The 22541-nt window shown below is 35.1% G+C and overlaps 1 protein-coding gene across 11 annotated transcripts in view; it reads right to left on the reverse strand.

Moving 5' to 3' along the window:
- LOC145240051 (uncharacterized) overlaps positions 1 to 22541 on the reverse strand; it is a 144092-nt gene that overhangs the window by 102686 nt on the left and 18865 nt on the right. For all 11 annotated transcript variants that reach the window (XM_080103669.1, XM_080103670.1, XM_080103673.1 and 8 more), the window contains exon 2: positions 3812 to 3896. The gene's annotated coding sequence lies outside the window, so the exon portion shown is untranslated. The remainder of the gene's footprint in view (positions 1 to 3811; positions 3897 to 22541) is intronic.

The following is a 22541-nucleotide window of genomic DNA, read 5'->3' on the forward strand; positions in this document are numbered from 1 at the left end:
TCTGCAGCAGTGACCATTCCCTACGAGATGGCAGCCCAGTGACAAAAAGATATCATCCGCTGGACAAGGCAAGCAGGTACGTACACATTATATATTTGCACATACACACACATAAGTAAAGTAAAAGTAAACAAACAAATAAATAAATAAATAAGGACGCAAAAGCCATTTCGGAACATGTAGGCATTACAACATAAATCTCACAAGTTTGAATTATTGTTAATCTCCCTTTGTTTCTTGATATTTTTTCAAAATGGTGGCCAAGACACTCACTCCTTGGATACTCATAAGATTTTTTTATTATTAAAATTCAGTTGTAAACTTACTCTCCTCTGGAAATTGAAAATGCAATTCACAGTACAAGCGACACTAAAAATTATGAATTATTTAGTCATGGCTGACGGAATGAGAGCAGTATATCAAATAAAGCGTTCTGTTCAAAATTCTGTGCAGATTTCCAAGTTTGACAGAAAGATTCCTGAGTTTGACAGAAAGATTTCTGTTCTCTGGGGACATCCAATTTTATGTATACAATCACCAAGATTTTAAATAATACCGGTGACATCATCATTTGGTGTGTACATTATTTTCTGTATCAATTTTACGGATGCCCAACGGCACTAAAATGATTTATGGACGTAAGTTTGTTTTGCTATCAGATTTTCATATTTATGTTTATATTATATTGATTTAGAAAAATTATTAATTTAAAATATGTTTTATTAATCCTCTTGGCTTATATTTTTCTCTATACAATAAACAATTGTATTCAAATGACTAACGGTTATTTGCAAATTCCGTTACCCAATGTTTACAAAGGTTTTGTCTGATGCTATCATCTGCAAAATGAAACTTATTTTTTAAAAGTTTTTCTTTTTCAACAATTGCATTGTAAAAAAGAAAAAAAAAGGCTATCAATTATTATGTTCGTTTGCTTATATTCAAAAATACAATTCCTCACTATATGAAACACAATGAAACCAGAAATAGTTTTTTTATATTGATTTTTTTTTTTATTGATATAACTATTTCTATACGAATATCAAGTCGTTCTTCAGAAAGTTAATTTTATCAATGTACCTGTAAGAAAAAATCCTGCAAAAACAATGAAAATTTACACAAATAATAGAAGATATCTCACTACTGATGCAATTCTTTATCTATATAAAAGCCAAGTACGTCCAAGGATGGAATACTGCTGCCATATCTGGGCAGGAGCTGCTAAAAAAAGCCTATCCTGCCTTGACAGAGTACAAAATAGACTTCGTGGCTTAGTGGGGGATGCCCTTTTCTCTACCCTGCAACCTCTCTCCCACAGAAGAGACGTTGTGAGCCTATCCTTGTTTTATCGTTATTTCCATGGTAGGTGCTCGTCTGAACTCCAATCTCTGCCCCCCCCCTCGCCAATCTTCCACGAAAAACACCTGTCTAGCTGAATCCACTGTCAAAAATTTCCCCCACTCTTTATCTGTGCCTAAATCAAAACGTGGATTCCATGAACAAAGCTTCTTTCTAAGAACTGCACGCCTGTGGAACTCTGTTCCGTCTGCCTGTTTCCCACCTGACTACAACTTGGATGTCTTCAAGTCCAACGTTAACAAATTCCTAATGAACCGTCCCTGTAAGTAAACACTTCATCAAATCTCCACACTAACGTACTGTACTTGCAATAACCCTTATCCCGTAGTGGCTTCCGGGCCTTGATAAGTGGTGACCACCGTGTAAAAAAAAAAAAAAAAGAAAGAAAAGATAATCGCTAAACTTTTTCAAGGCATATTCATATGTTTTATGGCAAAATTTTTCAAATCAGTTTTGTATGTCTTATGCTGAAATTTATGAATAAATGTTTTAAAAACAAAAATGGATAAAAAATAATATAAAACTTACTTTTTGAAAAACAAATAGATTTCTCTATAACGAACTAGACAAATTAATCATTAAATTAATTTTAACACTCTCTGTTGACACAAATTATGTAAATAACACAGACTGTTAATTAGAGGGCTCGGTACATTTTTTTTGAAAAAGGCACACAAGTAAATTTGCCGCTACTACAATTAAAATCAAAAGTAACTTTCTTTTAGATTAATACCGCATTTCCTAATTTAATATTTTCTATTATATGAATATATTTTTTAATGTTGGAAACTTTCAATAAAAAATTCTGTTTAAAACTTCATATCGCGGAATATTGAAATTAATATCATTGAAATGTTTTTAAAATTATTTTTAGAATTCTGTATTTCTGTTGTAATTCAAAAAATTATTTTACTGAGAGAAAAAATATTATTGAGAAAAGGCGTTGGCTGTTTTTAACATAATATTGATTTTATGACCATTTTTTTTTTTACAATTTCAAGGTAAGTAAATTTTATAATGGTATATATATATATATATATATATATATATATATATATATATATATATATATATATAAATAAATATTTTTTAATTATTTAAACACTTCAGCTTTATAAAATGTTGTAATTTTTGTAAACCTAAATTTATTTTGTTTAGTTTTTGTAATATGAAATGGGTGGGGAAGAGGGTAGGGGTTAGGGTTAAAAAAATATATATATATACATACATATATTTCCCCCCACATATTTAACGAAAACTGCTTTTTATATGCAAGTTAATTTAAAAAACGAATGAGTATAGAAAATTTCGTAAAAATCTGACTATTAGTTGATTTTTGCTGGATTTTTTAAACATGGGTAGGTTTACAGCTTCAAAATGATCACTAAATAGGAACGTTGTTTTAAAGCGTCGATAATCTAAACATGATCTTAGTCCCGCATTTTGATTATTTTCGTACGCTGTAAAAAAATTTTTTAAAAAGTATTAGCAGTTTATTTGAAGCTTCTTTCAAATGGTACCAAAGTTAGGATGATATTAAACTAAATTATAGTTACATCATGTTACATGTAGAGGTGGGTAAATCTGTGGTGTGCGTTGGAGTACTTATTGTTCTTATTCTCTCAGCTATGCATAACACTTCTCACCCATCATGGCTGACAGAATGAGAATAATTTTCCCCTATGGATTAAATAAAGCGTTCAGTTTGAAATTCTGTACAGTTAAGTTTGACAAAAAAGTTCATATATTTTAAAAGATGCATCCGAAGAAGGGAACAAAATTGTAGCATTCCTTCTGAAGCCAAGCCTGGATCTCTTTGGATTTGTGGGCCAGCGCCAAGTCCTGCTGCCATACCCGAGGTTTACCAGCGGCCACCTAATTGCACCAGAGTATCACCACAATCTTCAGCACATCCAGGTACACTTTGGTGTTGACTTTCAAGCCGAACTCGAATATGTGAGGTGACATGATCTGACCCTCACTTGAAACCACACCAAAGACCATAACCGTGGCTGGAAACTGTTTTCATCACACTGTTATTTGTGGCAATCCAGCAGTGCATTTTGAGGGTGCTGGCAATGGTCCTGGTGTCATAACTTGGATTGGTAGAGAGCATCTCTGATCTAGCTCATTGAACATTGTGTCACTTTCAGACATGATAGAAGGCTCCGATCGCTCTTGGGATTTTTACACAACTAACCAACTAGTAGATGGCCTGTAACAAAAAATGAAAACCAGTTTTCATTAAACGGAAATGGAATCATGTTGTCTTTTCTAGGGCAACAATTTTATCATTCAACTCTGTAATTCGCAATTGTATTCTTAGTATTGCGCGCACTAAAGATTGAACACACAAGTTCCAAAAAAGTTTCCATTTAAAACCGAAGATGAGACGAGTAATCAAAATAAAACAAATCATCAATCCTTATCTCAAAAATTCAAAATGGCTTACCGTTTTTAGTCGTGTCAACAGGAAGGAATAACAGAAGCAAGTTGAGTAGAAGAAGCCAGACAGCAACTAATTGTTACAGGAGTTTCTGAAATTATAAAAAAAAAAAATAGAAAGGAAAACGTATAAATATTAAGTACTAGCAGGATCACCGAAGTTAAGCAACATTGAGCCTGGCCAGTACCAGATGGGTGACCATTTGGGAAGGTTAGGTGCTGCATGTGCCTTTTGGGAAGGTTGGGCATGGGACCAGCAGCCTCATCCCGTAAAAAGAACTCAGTTGCTACAAAAGCATCTACAAAAGCTGTAGATGGCCTATGCCCCTTCAGGGGCTTAAGGGCTATAGTGGACTAGCAGGATGTCCGGTCGTAAAATACACTTAAATATGATATTTTGATTAATACAGATTTCATATTTATTATTATACTAGCAGGGGTACCCGATATTGACCAGGTGTGTCGATGTAAGGAAGCCCCCCCCCCCAAAAAAAAGGTTTATAGCGAGGAAGGGGGAGATCAAAACAACAGTAGGCAACCCAGGTGGAGAGAGGTGTTAAAAAGAAAAGAAAAGTGGTAGTAGGCCGGCATGAAAAGGAATAAAATATGCTAATCATCTAATGACTCATGTGTGTGTGTACAAACCTGGCAGCGAGTGAATTACTGCACATAATACAGATGTTTATATCTCTATAAGTACTTGTCTCTGCAAAATTTGAATGAGATTCTCCTAATCAGCATAGTTGAAAACCTATAAAAGTCGTCATTCTAAAGAAAATTGTGGAGGTGGACCTAGTGTACAAATTTATCCCACACCCCGCCCAAAAAAAAGTTATCTCAAGAATCAGTCTGGAAAAGAAAACATAAGTTTTAGAGGTTAGGGCTACTCGCTGTGATTCTCGAACTGTTTAGAGTGATCAAAATCAGTGGTAGCAGTCCTAGCTGTTTCCATTTGTTGTTCAAGTCTTCCTATTCTTTTCAACTCTTCCACAAATGAATATTAAATTAAATTCCAGTTTTATGTCGTCATTTTTTAACGTTTAAAACAAAACAATTACGACTTTTTTTCACTTCACTTCTTTTGAGTATCGTCATGTTAAGAACGGCGTTTGGAATCGACATCCCAAACACCCCCATGTTAAGAACAGCTTTCGGAATATACACCAAACCTTCCCATCTCAAGAACAGTGTTAGGAATTAGCACCTCCAACATCCCCATAGAAAGAACGGCTTTCAGAGTAGACAACACCAATCTTTTTGGAAGGGGGGGGGGAATAATTCCCCTAAATTTAACTGTGATAATCATTGTCAAAAAAAAAAAATTGGAGGGTCATAGTGTTGGTAGGAGAGAAGTAGAATTGTCGGCCAGTAAAATTATAGTGTGTAATACAGGTCTTTATATTTCTATAAATACTTGTCTCCACAAAATTTGAATGAGATTTTCTTAATTAGCATAGTTAAAAACCTATGTAAGTTGTCATTCTAAAGAAAATTGTGGAGGTGGACCTAATGTACAAATTTACCTCCCACCCATAAAAAAAAAAAAGTTAATGCGCACGCAATGTCGAGAATTCAGCAGATGATATTGCTAAAACATTTATTTTTAATTCTGCGACTATTTGTGCAGGTTTAAATAAAGTATATTTAAATAAAGTACATATAAAAAAACATAACTATGTTTACAAAAAATATAAGTAATTGCTGAAACAAATGTACAAAGCGAGCAAGTAAGAGAGAGGAAATAAATGTTTGTTGTGTTTTCTTCAGCATCACCTTGAAATGTTTTTTTTTCTTTGGCATAAAAAGAAGTCTAAAATGCGCGCAAGAAAGAGAGAGAAAGAGAGTTTTCAAGCAAAAAAGAGAGAGTTAGAAAGAATATATACAGAGAAGGAGAGAAAGAGAGGAAATGCAAACTGACTCCATAAAATGAAAGAAAATGAACGCAGCAATTTACTCTGAAGGCAAAAGTAGGCATCATTGTGATGCCATATTTGAATGGTACATTAGCATTCATTTAGCATGTGAATACTGTTAATCTGGAATATAGGAATGGTCAGAGCTCAGTCATGAGTGAAATAAGTCTGGGGAAACTTCATTATTTTTTATCGGAAAAGGGAAAGATTATGTTATGTCCATGGGTTTCTGAAGGGCGAAACTCCATATCTTTCAAAAGAGCAGAATTCCTTCTGGTGATGATTTTTTTTTGGGGGGGGGGTAGGAGAACTTAATATTTAGAGGGAAAAATAGGAACTGCTTCCTCTAAAGATGGTTGCGATTGTGATGATGTTGCTCCTAGGATGTAAGGTGGAATTTTATTATAATGACCAAATGTGTCTAAAATAATGTTCTAGACATAATAAATTTGTATGTGGCATCTGTTGTTGCAAACCTACGGTACTTTGGTCCAGAGGGGAATATCTGCAATCTAAATATTATATATGGAGATATATATATGAGAGAGGGAGAGAGAGAGAGCAAGAAACAGAGTGGAGTATACAGTTAGAAAGAGAACCCCCAGCAGAAGGCTTTGTTATATTATTAATAAGCATATGGTGGCGAGAAAGAAACAAACAAACAATATAATTATTTAATTTTAAGCGATTGATTGCTCAATCCTTTATTTTAAAAATAAACTTAAGAAAAGTAAAATAAAATGAAGTGTTCTTCAACAGTTTGTTAAAATTATTCATAATAGTCTTTATCGGCGATAGTAGGAATGTAAATAGTATTGCTGATCAAAGTATGCTGTGTCAATAATGTTTGCGCCTTTCTTTGTTGATAAAATATGTCAATATGTGATATTCGTCACTGGGTTGTTTTGATAACAAAATCGAGGAAGAAAAGTTTGTTTTTCAATGAGAAATGTTTAAGGGAAGCAACTTAGCAGATTTGTTGTCGACTTGTTATTAAAATGTCTTCACGTTTAGATGGGGCAGTTATTCAGTTACGTTTCACGGCTTTGTTAATTCTAAACATAGTACAGATTTGACGTCTGCCAAGTCTGCGATGTTAAAATGTTATCTGTAGCCTTCTCTCCCCTTGGGCAAGCTGTTTGGTTTTTGTTGATAGGTGACAATTACACAGTAGGTATTGGCGAAGACAGTAGCAGCATCGCTAATAACCGCGTCGGGGCGATTTGTTTTGGGATTAGTGATAGATATAGAGCAACCACTGGTTTGAACATAGCAGCATTACTAGTAGTAGCCATCTTTGAAGATTTGTTGATCTTTGAAATTATCATTTCACAGAAATTCCTTGTGTGTTCTATGCGAAGGGGACTGGGAATTAGACCAGTGATCTCTGCTGAGGAAGTCAGAATTGGCCGGTGGTGGACTGGTGAAGTTTGAAGTACTTCTCATCTCTGTTTGTTATTGTAACAAAAGCGCATGCAGAAAATCTCAGAGCAGCGTCTATCGAGGAGTGGGAGATTCCCACTACAGAGAGGCCGTTAAGAAAAGCTGCAGTTAGCGATTCAGACAGCGATTCAACCACAGATGAAGCTGAAGAGTTGTAATCAACAAGAGGGGTCAGATGAGAAATCTGACTTACTGTTGATGGAACGAAAAATCGTGACACAGAGCATGACGGTGGAATGTACAAACAGTACAGATGAAATCAACTCTCCGTATACGTCGTATGCAGTGGATGAAAATAGGAATAGGGACCAACCTATTGTGAATAGAATTAGCATGAGGTTTGGTAGTGCGGAGACGCAGAGCAACAAATGCAGGTCAACACAGAGTTCTGAAAAACCCACTCTTACTCCACTAACCTCCATCGTGCTGTGATGTTAATTGTCACTGCTATTTTGATGTGTAAATAAACAAATCTATATTGAAATGATAAAAAGTGTCTCGTATTCACTTTAACATGAAAATAACTTTTCGTTTATACGGCCGAGAGAAACTTGATGATCACAGCACATTCATAACATGTAATAATGGCGTTATCAGTTTCAAAAAAGCTTCATAAATCGGAACAGTTTAAGAAAATTAAAAAGTAAAAACATAACATCTATTTATATATGTGTTACAGAAGATCAAAATAAGATTAGTACCATCGGTTTTAAAGTCTAACAAAAGGAGACCTATAATAAGCCTTTTTTACTGGACTCTCTTCAGCCTATTTTTTTTTAATCAAAATAAATTGTTTTTTAAACTGACGATACTGATGCTGTTCTGATCTTTTATATATATATAATCCATTTAATATCATAGTATATGTAAAAGAGAAAAAAGGCGAAGAGAGAATGTTCAACTGCCAACTGTATTTTACAAAAGACGAACTGCAGAAACCTTACTTCATAGCTAAACTTTAAAAAAAATGTTTTCTCTGGCTTTGGGAGGAACCCATCCAGAGTCGCTATCACTGTCTAAGTAATTCTGAGACTTTCTTCCACTCCCTTGACCTCACCCTTGAGACTCTGCCCTCCCCTTTTTTTGCTGTTTTCTCTTCCTTGTCTTTTTAAAATCGCTGCAGATATTCAGCTGAGGTCAGGCTCTCCCCATACTGCCTTTTGATAACCCTTTGTCCGTTGGTATCATTTTTTTCTTTCAGAATTAGCCAGCATCCTTTATAGCCTTCTTCATTGGACTGGGAGTCATTGTAGATGTTTGAAGAAGCGAGGATGAATCATCTGTTGATCTGGAAGGCACAAGACCTGATGAGGAAGGCACATCTGCACATGATGTTGAAGGCACAGGTGGCACAAAATATAAAATGATGGCAAATTCACTCTTAATAAATGGCAGGAGATGCTGAAATATGTAGAGGGGAAGCTGGTTTCATGTTAAACACCTATTTATGTGCTGGAATCCTTTAAGCCAGTGGCATGGAATTTCCCAAAGCATATGTTCTTCTGACAAAGCATAAATTCAACATTAGAGCACTCCTAAACACTTTTTAGTTTGCTTTCTTGTTTTCATATACAAGTCACAGTAAATAACAAACTTAGAACAATAGAGAGGATATAAGTACAAGTATAAGGATGGAATTGGACAACTCGCTGAATCAAATAATGTTCACTATAGATAGCAGACGCAGCTGCAATACTTTGAGGGGAAGTCACCTATAGACGCCTCTATATAAGTGACCTTGTCAAGGTATGTGTGGACCGATCTCTACCAAACTACTTTGTTTGAAACTTGATATATAAGGGATTCGGACCTATGGAACAAATTCAATTAGGTTTTTAGCCAGTAAAAAAAACTGGTAAGGAGTCAAAATTGAAAAATTGTAACTTGGCAAGCATTAGTTGACTTAAGTTGTATCCTTCATGCGTGCGCAAAGATACATTTATACGTTTAACTGTGTTAATTTTTTAAGTTTTGATATTCATTTGCAGTCAGCTCATATGGTAGGAAATACTGCTGGAGAACAATATATTTTGGTTTCGATTCTAGCTGATGGGACCCAAGACATTTTTTTTTTTGTTGTTTAGTTTAGAAATCATTACTATATATTGGGTAGAAAACAAGGTGGAATGAGAAATTACAGATTTACTTTAAAACTTTTATTGAAAAAATCAATTCACGTAACTTGATAATGTAGTAGAGCTGACATCTATTCAATGTAGCCGCCTTTAGCCTCAATCACTGCCTTGATATGGATTCGGAACTGGAACCATGTATTTTTCACAAGCACTGGCGAATACTCGGTGGATGGTGGTGATCAGTCTGGCTTTGGTGTTGTGGGAGGTCATGTTAGTGATGCTCTCGACATATGACCAAATAAAGTAGTCCAGCAAGTTCGGGTTGGGGGAGGGGGATAGTGAGAGAAGGGTACAAAGTTGTAGCACTCCTTCTGAAGCCAGGCCTAGGTCTCTTCCGACTTGCTCGAGTTCTGCTGCCACACCCAGGGTCTGCCAGCAGTCACCTGATTACACCAGAGATTCACCATACTCTTCCGGTTCACTTTGGTGTTGACTTTCAAGCCGACTTTGAAGATGTTAAGTGGCATTATGAGGCCTTCATGTGAAAGCACACCAAAGACCATAATTGTGGCTGGAAACTTTGTTTTCATCACCCTGGGCACAACTTGGTGGAGCGGAAATTTGTCTTGGAACATTAGAGGGCAGAAGAACTTTATAGCATATACAGAGTTGTAGATATTAATCTACAACTCTGTATATGCTATAAATATGCCCATATTGCTATTCTATATCAAATTACTTGTACTGGATCTTCGATAGCTTTTAACTTACTTCCAGTTAAATGTACTTAAATGATGTTTAATTGTTTCTTTCAAAACTGTGCAAATGGTTTCAGCTAGATGGGTGTTTATCATGAAAGATTGACGAGGGGACCAGAGATTGGAGCTCAGACAAGCACTTGCCATGGAAATAACGATAAAGCAAAGACAGGTTCACAACGTCTCTTCTGTGGGACAGAGGTTGCAGGGAAGAGAAAAGAGCATCCCCCACTAAACAACGAAGTCTATTTTGTACTCTGTCAAGGCAGGATAGGCTGTTTTTAGCAGCTCCTGTGGCAGCAGTACTCCATCCTTGGACGTACTTGGCTTTTATATAGATATAGAATTGCATCAGCAGTGAGATATCTTCTGGAGCAGTAGAAGGACCCCACCATTTTTCCGGCGTCCTTGACAACAGACTTGATGTAAGTGGTCCACTTCAGATCAGGAGTAAAGGTCAAACCCAGAAGCTTATCAAAACATGGGGCCTCCCCAAGACGAGAGCCATTTATTTCAATTGATGCCAGATGGGGATCAGAGCGTTGATGATGTAAAGATAGAAGTTTGGTTTTAGATGCATTAAAAGTAACCAGCCACCTTTTCCCCCATTGTACCATGTGCTCAAGATCAGAGGAGAGAGAATCAGAGAATCATTTACGGCCTTTGATGTGTTGCCATAGATGATCCTGTCATCAGCATAGATGTCAACGAATGATTTAAGTATGTGTTTTGGGAGATCATTGATGTAGATCAGAAAGAGAGTTCGGCCTAGGATGGGCCCCTGAGGGACTCCGGCATTAATACTGTGGGCCTCTGATTTCTGCCCATCAACCACTACTCTTATGAGTCCATCAGAGAGAAACGATTTAATAATTAAGAAAATATTTCCAGCTATGCTGTAGCTGGAAACCTTGTGAAGTGGGCCCTTATGCCATACCTTATCGAAGGCCTTTGATATGTCAAGAGCAATTGTCCTAGAAAGGAAGCCTTTGTCGAGAAATTCAGTAATCCTATGAGACATAACCGTTAGCACATCTGCTGTAGATCTAGCAGAACGAAACCATATTGCGTGTCACTAAGAAGGTTATTTCTGCTGAGGTGGTTGACTACTTCTCTATTTATTATGGATTCCAGCAGCTTACTCATGACACACAGGAGACTTATTGGTCTGTATTGAGAGGGAGATGACTTTTCACTTGAATTCTTAAATACAGGGCATACTGATGAGGTTTTCCAGGGTGTTGGAAAGCACTTCTCCTTAAGGCAACGCTTAAACAGTTTTGTAAGTATGGGGGCAAGTTCTGGTTGAAGCTTTTTCAACACTATGATTGGAATGCCGTCAGGGCCAGTTACTTTACTGGAATCAAGGTTCTTGATTAGCTTGGCGACCTCATGCACAGATATGTGTATGTTTCATAGCATGTTGTCTGTTATAGGAGGAAATACGAGGAGTTGATGGCCTTCGTCACATAGGGTAGAATTAGCTGCAAAGTTCTTGGCTAATAGTTTGGCCTTGTCTGATGCTGACGAGATGACCTCAGGTCCATTAATGATGGTTGGGATCCTGTTTACTATTTGCCAAAACTGGTGGGAACCAAGCCACTGCTCAGCTACTTTGGATTTAACAGACTGAGCATATAACTCTCTTGCATTTTTATTACTCTTTTACAGTGGTTGCTGGCAGTCCTGAAAGTACATCTATTACATTGGTAGCTATGGAAAAAGTGATTTCTGTGCGCGATGGCAGCAGAACATATTCTGGGGAGAACCATGGCTGGCTGTTAGGTTTTTGTTGGAATTTTTTGGATGGTATGAATCGGTCTATGCCTACAATTAACCATTCAGTCAGGTCTGATACTATAGAGGACACATCCTTTTTAAACATGAATGCAGAGGTAGAACAGATATGAATGTACGGAAGCTATCCCAGTCAGCCATAGAGTATCGATATACAGTATGGTGGAGAGGTATATCTGAAGACTTATTACATTTCATTTTTATCTTAACTGATACAATGGAGTGGTCGGAGAATCCCAGAAGAAATAGAATGGAACATGAACATAGCTCAGGGGAAGTTGTAAGAAAATGGTCTAGAAGGCTTGCATACTGACCGGTAGTATCGGGCACACGGGTGGGTTCATGAACAATCTGAGTGAGGTCATAGGCAATGGCAAAATCATGACAGAACCTCCCCTCGTCATCTTTCTTATTTGAGTGAGTCAGCCATTCCACGTTATGGATATTGAAGTCACCGCAAATGTGAATGTTAGCCGAAGGATGAACAGACAGGATATGGTCAATTTTCTGAGATATACTCTTAAAGATAGTAACCCCGCTGTTTTGGGGGCGATAGAGGGCAAATATAAATATGGTGGTGTAAGCAAGTGCAATCCGGAAGCACATATAAGGTAAATTAGGGTCTTCTCTGGAGATCTCCCTACCACATGGAAAGCCATCTTTAATGTAGGCACACACTCCATGCCCATGGCGATCTTGGGGGTCAGATTTAGATGTTAAGTTGGAGTATTCTTTAATTATGTACTCGTCTAGGGAAGTGGTCGGCCCTATGCCAGTTTCACTTAGTAAGAATATGTCCGGTTTCAACTCCTGCAATTGGGTTTCAACCCCAGAGGCCCCACCAGAAACTACTGCATGGTCCAGAATCCATTCACCAAATGGCAATACAGCAGCCTAAGTACTTTGCACCTGCTGATAGGACAGCCTCCTTAGTGGTTAATCCAAGGTTCGGGTCCCTGACTATCAGGCGGGTAACGTCAGCCCAGATGAAACGCCATCCAAGCTTCAACCATTGTTCTATTGACGAAATGTTGCATCCTTCTGCCTGTTTTATAAGTATTTTAATGGTGGATGCTATGACGAACTACAAACCATTGTACTTCCTCGATGTAAATACCTGCGACAAACTTGACAAAGCAGCCAAGTCCCACCCCTAGACAAAACTTTTTAATCGGTTTTCGGCTAGAAATTTGGCTGTAAAAGGGTCAAAGTTCAACGATTTAACATTTGAAAACTCTACCAAACTACTCCACCAATTTTGGGTCTAAACACTTGAAATTTTAGATGCAAGTTACTTGGACATGGATCAAACTTTTTAATTTGATTTGAGCTCAAAACAGTAAATGTTAAGGGGTCATAATAGGGGTCAAAGTTTTAAAAACATTTGACCTCTGCGGTCTCTACCAAATTACTCAGCCAACTTTTGGTCTAAACATTTGAAATTTTACATAAAGGGTATTCAGACATGCAGCAAGCTTTTTAATCAGTTTTTGACCGAAAATTTGGCTGCCAAGGGGTCCAAGTTGAAAGAGTTAACTTTTGAAGACTCTACCAAACTTCTCCGTCAATTTTGGGCCTAAACACTTGAAATTTTAGATGTAGGTTACCGGGACATGAGTCAAACATTTTAATATATTTATATATATATACACATAAAGTTATGAACAGTACATAGGGCCCAAGCAAAGCTGGGCTGAACTACTAGTGTATAAATATTTATGTAGGAGATGAATAACCTATTTTTAAAAGGCACACCTTAGGATTTAATATCCTCACTTCCTCTTACCCCTTTTAATATTAGTTGGGTGGGTGGGTGGGGGTTATATATGCCGTGTTTCCTTTTGGGTTAACGTTACTTTACGTGGGGGGTGAGAAGGTAAGTCAAATTAAGACGAGAGTATCAAAAAAAATAAATAAATAAATAAATAAATAAAAATAAGACCAGAACTTGTCTTTGTTGACACGCATTCCAGAAATTCTTTTCTCTGTTTCAGCTCTACTTGGTGAAACCAGTTGGGCTGGCCTGACAACTCAGAAAAGAATAAAGTGAAAAGTTGTATTAATTTATGCTTCTTTTTTTTTTTTTTTTTTTGATGGAAATCGCTCCATACAAAGCATGAAGCCACTTGATGTAAGGTACTGACAAGAACAATATATGATTCTCAGAAAGACAGGTTACGCCTATTAGTCTTAGCCTTGAAAAGACTAAGGCTACAGGTAGGAGGAAACAGTCAGCAGGAAGGGAGTTCTGCAAGTCTTAGAAAAAAAAAGAAAATGCTTCTGGAGTACACTAACAAGTATCTATCAGTACTGCATCTCAAACACACAAAGATTCTGCTTCTGAATTTTCGAGATGGGGATTGATTATTCATATTATATATATATATATATATATATATATATATATATATATATATATGTATGTATGTATTACCCGGCGTTGCTCGGGGGGGGGGGTCGCTTTGATGTTTATTTATGCTTATTTTGATCTGTATCTTTGGTAATTCTAAAATTATTTTAGTAAATTTTGATTGTATTGACACCTTACTGATCAACGTAGCCCCCACACAGTGGATGCAACGTGCCAGCAACAATCCAATTTCTTAGAATTTGTCCCCTTAGCAGCTATTCTTACCGCCCATGTAAATTTTCAAGTCTTATAAATTTCTTTCCATTTTAAAGAACCTTTTTTTTTTAAATATAAAAATTTTGCATTTGTACTGTAATTGCTTGCGGAATTTCCATCCGTGAATTTTTGATAAAAGAAAATCATTTTATGCGAAACACTTAGTTTAAAGCAAACTTAGTTAAAAAAGAAAGTTTTATTATTTAAAGTGACTTGAGTGAAATTCAAATATTTTTTATTTCAACGAAGAAATTATCTTTGCTTAGTTTACAATTTTGTTTTTTCTATAACCAATTATAAAGTTTAATTAAAGTACCGTACTATTCCAGTTTTATATTTAAAAAAATAGTAGATAGGGGTCAAAGTTAAACAACTTGACCTTTGAAAACTCTACCAAACTCCTCCACCAATTTTGGGTCGAAATACTCGAAATTTTAGAAGAAGCTAATCGGACATGGATCAAACTTTTTAATTTACGCTCAAAACAATAAATGTAAAGGGGTGAAAGTTTTTTAAAAATTGACCCCTATAGTCTCTACCAAATTACTCAGCCAGTTTTTGTTCTAATTTGACTGCCAAGAGGTCAAAGTTTAAAGAGTTGATCTTTGCAGACTCTACCAAACTCCTCTGCCAATTTTGGATCTAAACACTTGAAATTTTAGATGTAGGTTACCTGGACAGGAGTCAAACTTTTTAATATATATATATGCACATAAAGTTATGAACAGTACATAGGGTCCTAGCAAAGCTAGGCTGAACTGCTAGTGTAGTAATGAATAAGTGATAATATGTCGTAATGAATAAGTGATAATATGTCGTAATGAATAAGTGATAATATGTCATAATAAATACGTGATAATATGTCATAATAAATACGTGATAATATGTCGTACTAAATAAATATGTATTTATGAATAAATGATGATATGTACCTATTTACTATGCCTCCCCACGGGACAGAGTTAGACACCAGGGTCGTTTTTTAACGTGGAGAAAAGGTACAAAAATAAAAATTGTCTCAGTTGTGAAGGATTTCTCCTCCACCGAAAGAGAACAAGAAAATGAAGTGCAGCAGCTGCAGAACAGACACTACACCTTGATCTTGACCAAAAATAAATGATGATATGTAGTGATAAATAATAAGCTGCAAGATCGTTCATCTACAAACAAAAATAGGTTTAATGTTTCTAAAATTCATATTAGAATTGAAAGTAATGTGATAATATACTTTGGTAAAATTCAGTTGTAAAGTTACACTTTTCTGGGGGTTGAAGGTACAATCCACAGTGCAAACGACACTCAAAAATACAATTGAAAATTACTTTGGACTTCAACTCAGTCATGGTTGATGGAACGAGAACGTGCTATCCTCATTAATCAAATAAATGGTTCTGTTTGAAATTCCATGGAAATTCCTTTTTTTTCTTCTTTTTTTTTTTACACAGTGATCATCACTTATCAAGGCCCGGAAGCCACTCAGGGATAAGGGTTATTGCAAGTACATTACATTAGTGTGGTGAAAATAACACTCAAGATTTGTCCGAAACTGAAACCGAAACTATCTTCATACTAAGTAGGCCGTGTGTGAATCAATTGTAAAAAAAAAATCAAAAGAAGATTAAACTAAATCATTTGATAATTACATTGTTGTTCTTTTATTTTTATTAACCACTAGCGGGAGTACCCGGTGTTGCCCAGGTGTTTGTAGCTGTGTGTGTTGGGGGAGGGGGGGATGAATAAAGAAGAACATAAAGAAAACTTAACCCTGTTTAAATATAAAAAACGATGTTAAACTTTAAAAAATAAAACAAAAAAAAAACAGTGATTTTAAAAATGGAAAAAAAAAAAAATCTTTTGTAGGTCTAAAAGAAAAAAAAGGGGGGTTTGGTGGCAGGTAGGTTCGAACCCGGAGCCTTAAGGCCAATAGGCTGACAACATACACCTGCACTACAGCAGCATAAGCAATATAAGACGTTTAATTTGGGTATTAAAAAGTGAACGAGTTCAAATTGAGGTCAAACATCACGCTATTCCGCAGTCAACAATTTCTGCGAGACAGTTTTTAAGTGCGCGCTTAGTGAGGTCAAATCCGCACTTAATTTTACTGCGGGATAGTTCTTTTGAGTTTCTTTTTTCTTTTTATTTATTTTTTTTTTACCTAAATTTGTTTCTCCCTCGTTTATTAGGGGAGTGTCCAAATGAAACAATTGTCTGATATGACGATAAAACAGAGATTAACCAAACATTCATTACTTTCTGGACTTTCCCAGCCCGGAGGCCGAGAACCGTGCCACAGTTTCACATCAGTTTTGCTTTTATACGAAAAAGCTCAAGCAACAAGTGAGAAGCCGAAGTAGCAAGAATTGTGTAAAACTCGACATAAATAAATCTAGCCACGACGCGCGTTCGCAATTCGTACATATTACGATCTACAGGGTATATAAGCATTTCTAAGCGATAGTAACCCTCTCACCCCACCCATCCGGGAACCCAGGCGAAAAAAGCCTTTCTTGGACATACAAAAACTCTCGCATGCATTTTGCCTTTTATATATATAGATTATTTTGAAGTTGTTTGTGAGTTATAAGACACAAATATGAAGAAATAAATGGATGAAAACGATTCTATATAGATCAGATGATTTATTAACAATTTTACTATGTTTAACAATCTTGTACCACAACTGAAAGGATTACTTTAAACGAAGAAGATTTTACTTTTCTGTTGTTTCAGATTTCAGTAGGATCCTCCATTTTGGATTTTCTCTGTTTTCTGTTGTTGTCTTATCAACTCAAGGGCAGGTAACCCTGGGCAGATCAAGCATGCTTCAATATATCTTTTAATAAGATAGATAACTTTAAGGGACAAAAGAGTTTTCTCCCTTGAAGCAGAGAAACATTTCAACGTATTATAAGTGATTTATGTATCCAAATAATAAATCTAAAATATCCACAAGAAATAAATCTGTCCCTGTCACCATCATTCTAAATCTTCTCAAGGTGTTATCTCACCATCCCCCTAAAATACTCACTAATCCTTATCCTCAAAGTGGCCCTTGAGCCTAGATAACTAATGGCTTATTAGGAATTAAAGAAAATAAAATATTCTGAAGATGTGTACAGTGAATTTATGTTTTTAGCAGCAAAAAAGATTTTCCCAAAATACGATTTCAACGACAAAAAGATTTTATAAAGACGAGTAGACAAATGTAAAAATTCTATTTCAAAATTAAGAATGACAGACCAATGTAAATTCTATTTCAAAATTAAGAATGACAGACCAATGTAAATTCTATTTCAAAATTAAGAATGACAGACCAATGTAAATTCTACTTCAAAATTAAGAATGACAGACCAATGTAAATTCTATTTCAAAATTAAGAATGACAGACTAATGTAAATTCTATTTAAAAATTAAGAATGATAGACCAATGTAAATTCTATCTCAAAATTAAGAATGACAGACCAATGTAAATTCTATTTCAAAATTAAGAATGACAGACTAATGTAAATTCTATTTCAAAATTAAGAATGACAGACCAATGTAAATTCTACTTCAAAATTAAGAATGACAGACTAATGTAAATTCTATTTCAAAATTAAGAATGACAGACCAATGTAAATTCTATTTCAAAATTAAGAATGACAGACCAATGTAAATTCTATTTCAAAATTAAGAATGACAGACCAATGTAAATTCTATTTCAAAATTAAGAATGACAGACCAATGTAAATTCTATTTCAAAATTAAGAATGACAGACCAATGTAAATTCTATTTCAAAATAAGGATTGACTGAACAATGTAAATTCTATTTCAAAATTAAGAATGACAGACCAATGTAAATTCTATTCCAAAATTAAGAATGACAGACCAATGTAAATTCTATTTCAAAATTAAGAATGACAGACCAATGTAAATTCTATTTCAAAATTAAGAATGACAGACCAATGTAAATTCTATTTCAAAATTAAGAATGACAGACCAATGTGAATTCTATTTCAAAATTAAGAATAACAGACCAATGTAAATTCTACTTCAAAATTAAGAATGACAGACCAATGTAAATTCTATTTCAAAATTAAGAATGACAGACTAATGTAAATTCTGTTTCAACCTTAAGCATGATAGACCAATGTAAATTCTGTTTCAACCTTAAGCATGATAGACCAATGTAAAGTCTATTTCAAAATTAAGAATGACAGACTAATGTAAATTCTGTTTCAACCTTAAGCATGATAGACCAATGAAAATTCTATTTCAAAATTAAGAATGACAGACCAATGTAAATTCTATTTCAAAATTAAGAATGACAGACCAATGTAAATTCTATTTCAAAATAAGGATTGACTGAACAATGTAAATTCTATTTCAAAATTAAGAATGACAGACCAATGTAAATTCTATTTCAAAATTAAGAATGACAGACCAATGTAAATTCTATTTCAAAATTAAGAATGACAGACCAATGTAAATTCTATTTCAAAATTAAGAATGACAGACCAATGTGAATTCTATTTCAAAATTAAGAATAACAGACCAATGTAAATTCTACTTCAAAATTAAGAATGACAGACCAATGTAAATTCTAAAAATTAAGAATGACAGACTAATGTAAATTCTGTTTCAACCTTAAGCATGATAGACCAATGAAAATTCTGTTTCAACCTTAAGCATGATAGACCAATGTAAATTCTATTTCAAAATTAAGAATGACAGACTAATGTAAATTCTGTTTCAACCTTAAGCATGATAGACCAATGAAAATTCTATTTTTCAAACTTAAGCATGAAAAACTAATAAACAGACGAAAACAAGTGCGACTGAATGACAAAAAGCTGTTCACATAGGAAAACATACCTAAAAAAAAAAAAAAAATGATCACATGACTTTCATTGTGAAGATTGAATCTCAGCCAAAAGTTTCATTTTACCCAAGCTGTTGGGTTTATTACAATTCGATTCATTTATTGATCAATTCGGTTAACAAATAAAAAACAATAAACAAGAACGTCCACTCAATTAGTGCATTTATAGATAAAATTGCTATTTCAAATTTCAGTGTGACACACTAACCAATGAGTGGGTGGAGCTTCTTATAGAGATGTGACTTAAGTGTGACAAATGAATTAATGAATGACGCCTTTTCAACAGATTGAGTGGTGACTAGTTAAAAAAAAAACAAAAACAAATTTGGATCCTTTAGTGTTATTTTCACAATGTTTCAGCCGATGTAACCTCCAACCTTCTTCAGGTGTATCTTATCAAAATCCAGAATCTTTCTGTCAAACTCAGGAATCTGCACCGAATTTCGAACAGAACCTTTTATTTAATCCACAAAGGGAAGCATGTTCTTGTTCCGTAAGCCATTAATAGATAGAAGTCCTAAGTAATTAATGGGTAGAAGTCCTAAGTAATTAATGGGTAGAAGTCCTAAAATAATTAATGGGTAGAAGTCCTAGAATTTTACCAAGTACTTTATCTCCTATGCCATGGGTCCTTTGCAGAAAATTCTAGTATGAATTTTAGGAGGCTTAAACTAGAATTGTCCGCAAGGATATGAGGTGTAGTTCATAAAGTTGTTGGGAAAAATTCAGTTAGAAAGGTACACTCTAAATACAGGGTGTTCCAATAAAATGTATACACTCTTTAAATTATCTCAACTTGCTACATGAATACGCTACGCTACGTTCCCAAGAAATGTTTAGGAATACAGAATTGCACTTCCAGCAGGATCGAGCACATCCTCATTATCATTGTGACGTAAGAGCATATCTATATCTAGATAGTCACTTGCGAAACAGGTAGAATGAAGAGGAAGTATCGAGTAGTGTCTACGCTCACAAGATTTGACCCCCTCCCCATGGATTTTTCTCTATTTTGGGAGCGAGTGAGGGGATGGGTGGCATGTTAAACACAGGGTTCACACCACAAAACGAGCTACAATGAATGAGTTGAAAGCAACCATTGAAAGAAGATGTGTCAACATACCGATTGAACTGATTAGGAACGTTTTGATTCAATCAGTGAGCGTTGTTAGCTGTTCATGGACCACAATGGTCAACAATTTGAACACTTTCCATAATTAGCTGGTTTCTGTATTTGTTCACAGTATTTTGATGTATGATGTATGTTGGGGAAACAAATACAGCAGAAATTTTTAAATCTGGCTGAAGGCCAGTTAAGCTTTCCTTTTTCTGCTGTATTTGTTTCCCGACGATGTTGGGGAAAACCAGCTCCCCCAAAAAGGGAGAACTTTGGCAGTGTCCAAATGAATAGCATTTGTCTGATATGAAGGGTTTTCCCCACATTGATCAATCAAAATAAATGTAGAGATGATGTTCGTTCGCAAATCGCAGATATTATAATCTAGGGAGTATAAGCCTTTCGTTGACATACAGAAATGCATGCGGCTGTTTTGCCTTTTATATATATATAGACGTGCCTGGTGTTGCCCGCGTGTTTGGAGGTATGTGTTGAGCAAAAAAAAAAAAAAAAAAGGTGGAAGCAGGTAGGCTCGAACCTGTACCGCGAAGGAGGAAAACAATGTGAAAAAAAAATGATGTCTTTGCTGTTGCGTTCATTGCCAAACGAAGTGGTGAAGGTTTAAATTAAGGCTAGTCAATCGAAAAGAGGGGATGACTTTTGAAAATATCAGCAAAGAAAGCGACCCCTCCTTGTAGAAAAGTGCCCATTTGAAGATAAAGGAATTAACGTTTTATGCCATTTTTGATATTTATCGTCTGAAGGGTTGAGCTTCAAAACGATACTGATCTTGTGAAAATCCATCGCCTCTGTCAAAAGTTTTAGACAGACAAACATGCATACATACATTTAAACAGACAGGTGAGATTTATATTATAGACTAGTCTGAGTGCCTGGCGTTGCCCGGGTGTTTGTAGGTGTGTGTTGAGCAAAACAAAAGTTGTAGTAGGCAGGCAGGCTCGAACCTGTGACACGAAGGCGGACAAGAAAGTGGAGGTGGGGTTGTAGGTGTTGGTTGATCAAAAAAAAAAAGAGGAAAATCGCGAGCGCTAAAAAAAAAAAAAAAAAGAAAAAAGAAAATAAAAAAAGTGGAAGCAGGCAGGCAGGCAGGCTCGAACCCGTACCGCGGAGGAGGAAAAGAATGTGAAAAAAAAAAAAAAAATGTGATATGTTAGCTGTTTCACCGATCGCCAAACAGGAAGTGACATAGGTTTACATTAAGGTTAGACAATCGAAAAGAAGGGATGACTTTTGAAAATATCTGTGAAAAAAGCGACCCCTCCCTGTAGAAACGGGCCCAGTTGAGGGGGAAGGAATTAATGTTTTGGGCCAATGTTTTGATATTTGTCGTCTGAAGGGTCGAGCTTCAAAACAATACCGATTGTGAAAATCCGTCGCCTCTGTCAAAAGTTTTTACGAGACATACATACATTTAAACAGACAGGTGAGATTTATATTATAGATGGATTGTTACAGTTGAAGTTTAGATACTGTCCAGTGAAAGTTAACTTTCAATATACAGTTGTCATAACCAATGGCCAGTACAGGTTATCAGCACATCTAGGAATGATAATTTGTTATTCTTATTTATTTTTTTTTTACATAGGAGAAACAACTTATCAAGGCCCAGAGGCTACTCAGGGATAAGGGTTAATGAGTATACAGTAGTCAATGGGATAATATCATAGTAGTTGTTAGTAGTGGAAATTTGGTAAATTGGATTACTTAAGGGGATCGATCATCAATGTAACCTGTTTCAAAAAAATCATTTTATGATTTTTTTTATTTTGTACTTTTTTGTTATTTTGTACTTTTTTTAATTTTTATTTTGTACTTTTTTTAATTTTTATTTTGTACTTTTTTTAATTTTTATTTTGTACTTTTTTTAATTTTTATTTTGTACTTTTTTAAATTTTTATTTTGTACTTTTTTTAATTTTTATTTTGTACTTTTTTTAATTTTTATTTTGTACTTTTTTAATTTTTATTTTGTACTTTTTTAATTTTTATTTTGTACTTTTTTTAATTTTTATTTTGTACTTTTTTTAATTTTTATTTTGTACTCTTTTTAATTTTTATTTTGTACTTTTTTTAATTTTTATTTTGTACTTTTTTAATTTTTATTTTGTACTTTTTTTAATTTT

Source organism: Euprymna scolopes, chromosome 19 (genome assembly GCF_053919585.1).
Source record: "Euprymna scolopes isolate OS-2025 chromosome 19, ASM5391958v1, whole genome shotgun sequence".
Classification (NCBI taxonomy): Eukaryota; Metazoa; Mollusca; class Cephalopoda; order Sepiida; family Sepiolidae; genus Euprymna; species Euprymna scolopes.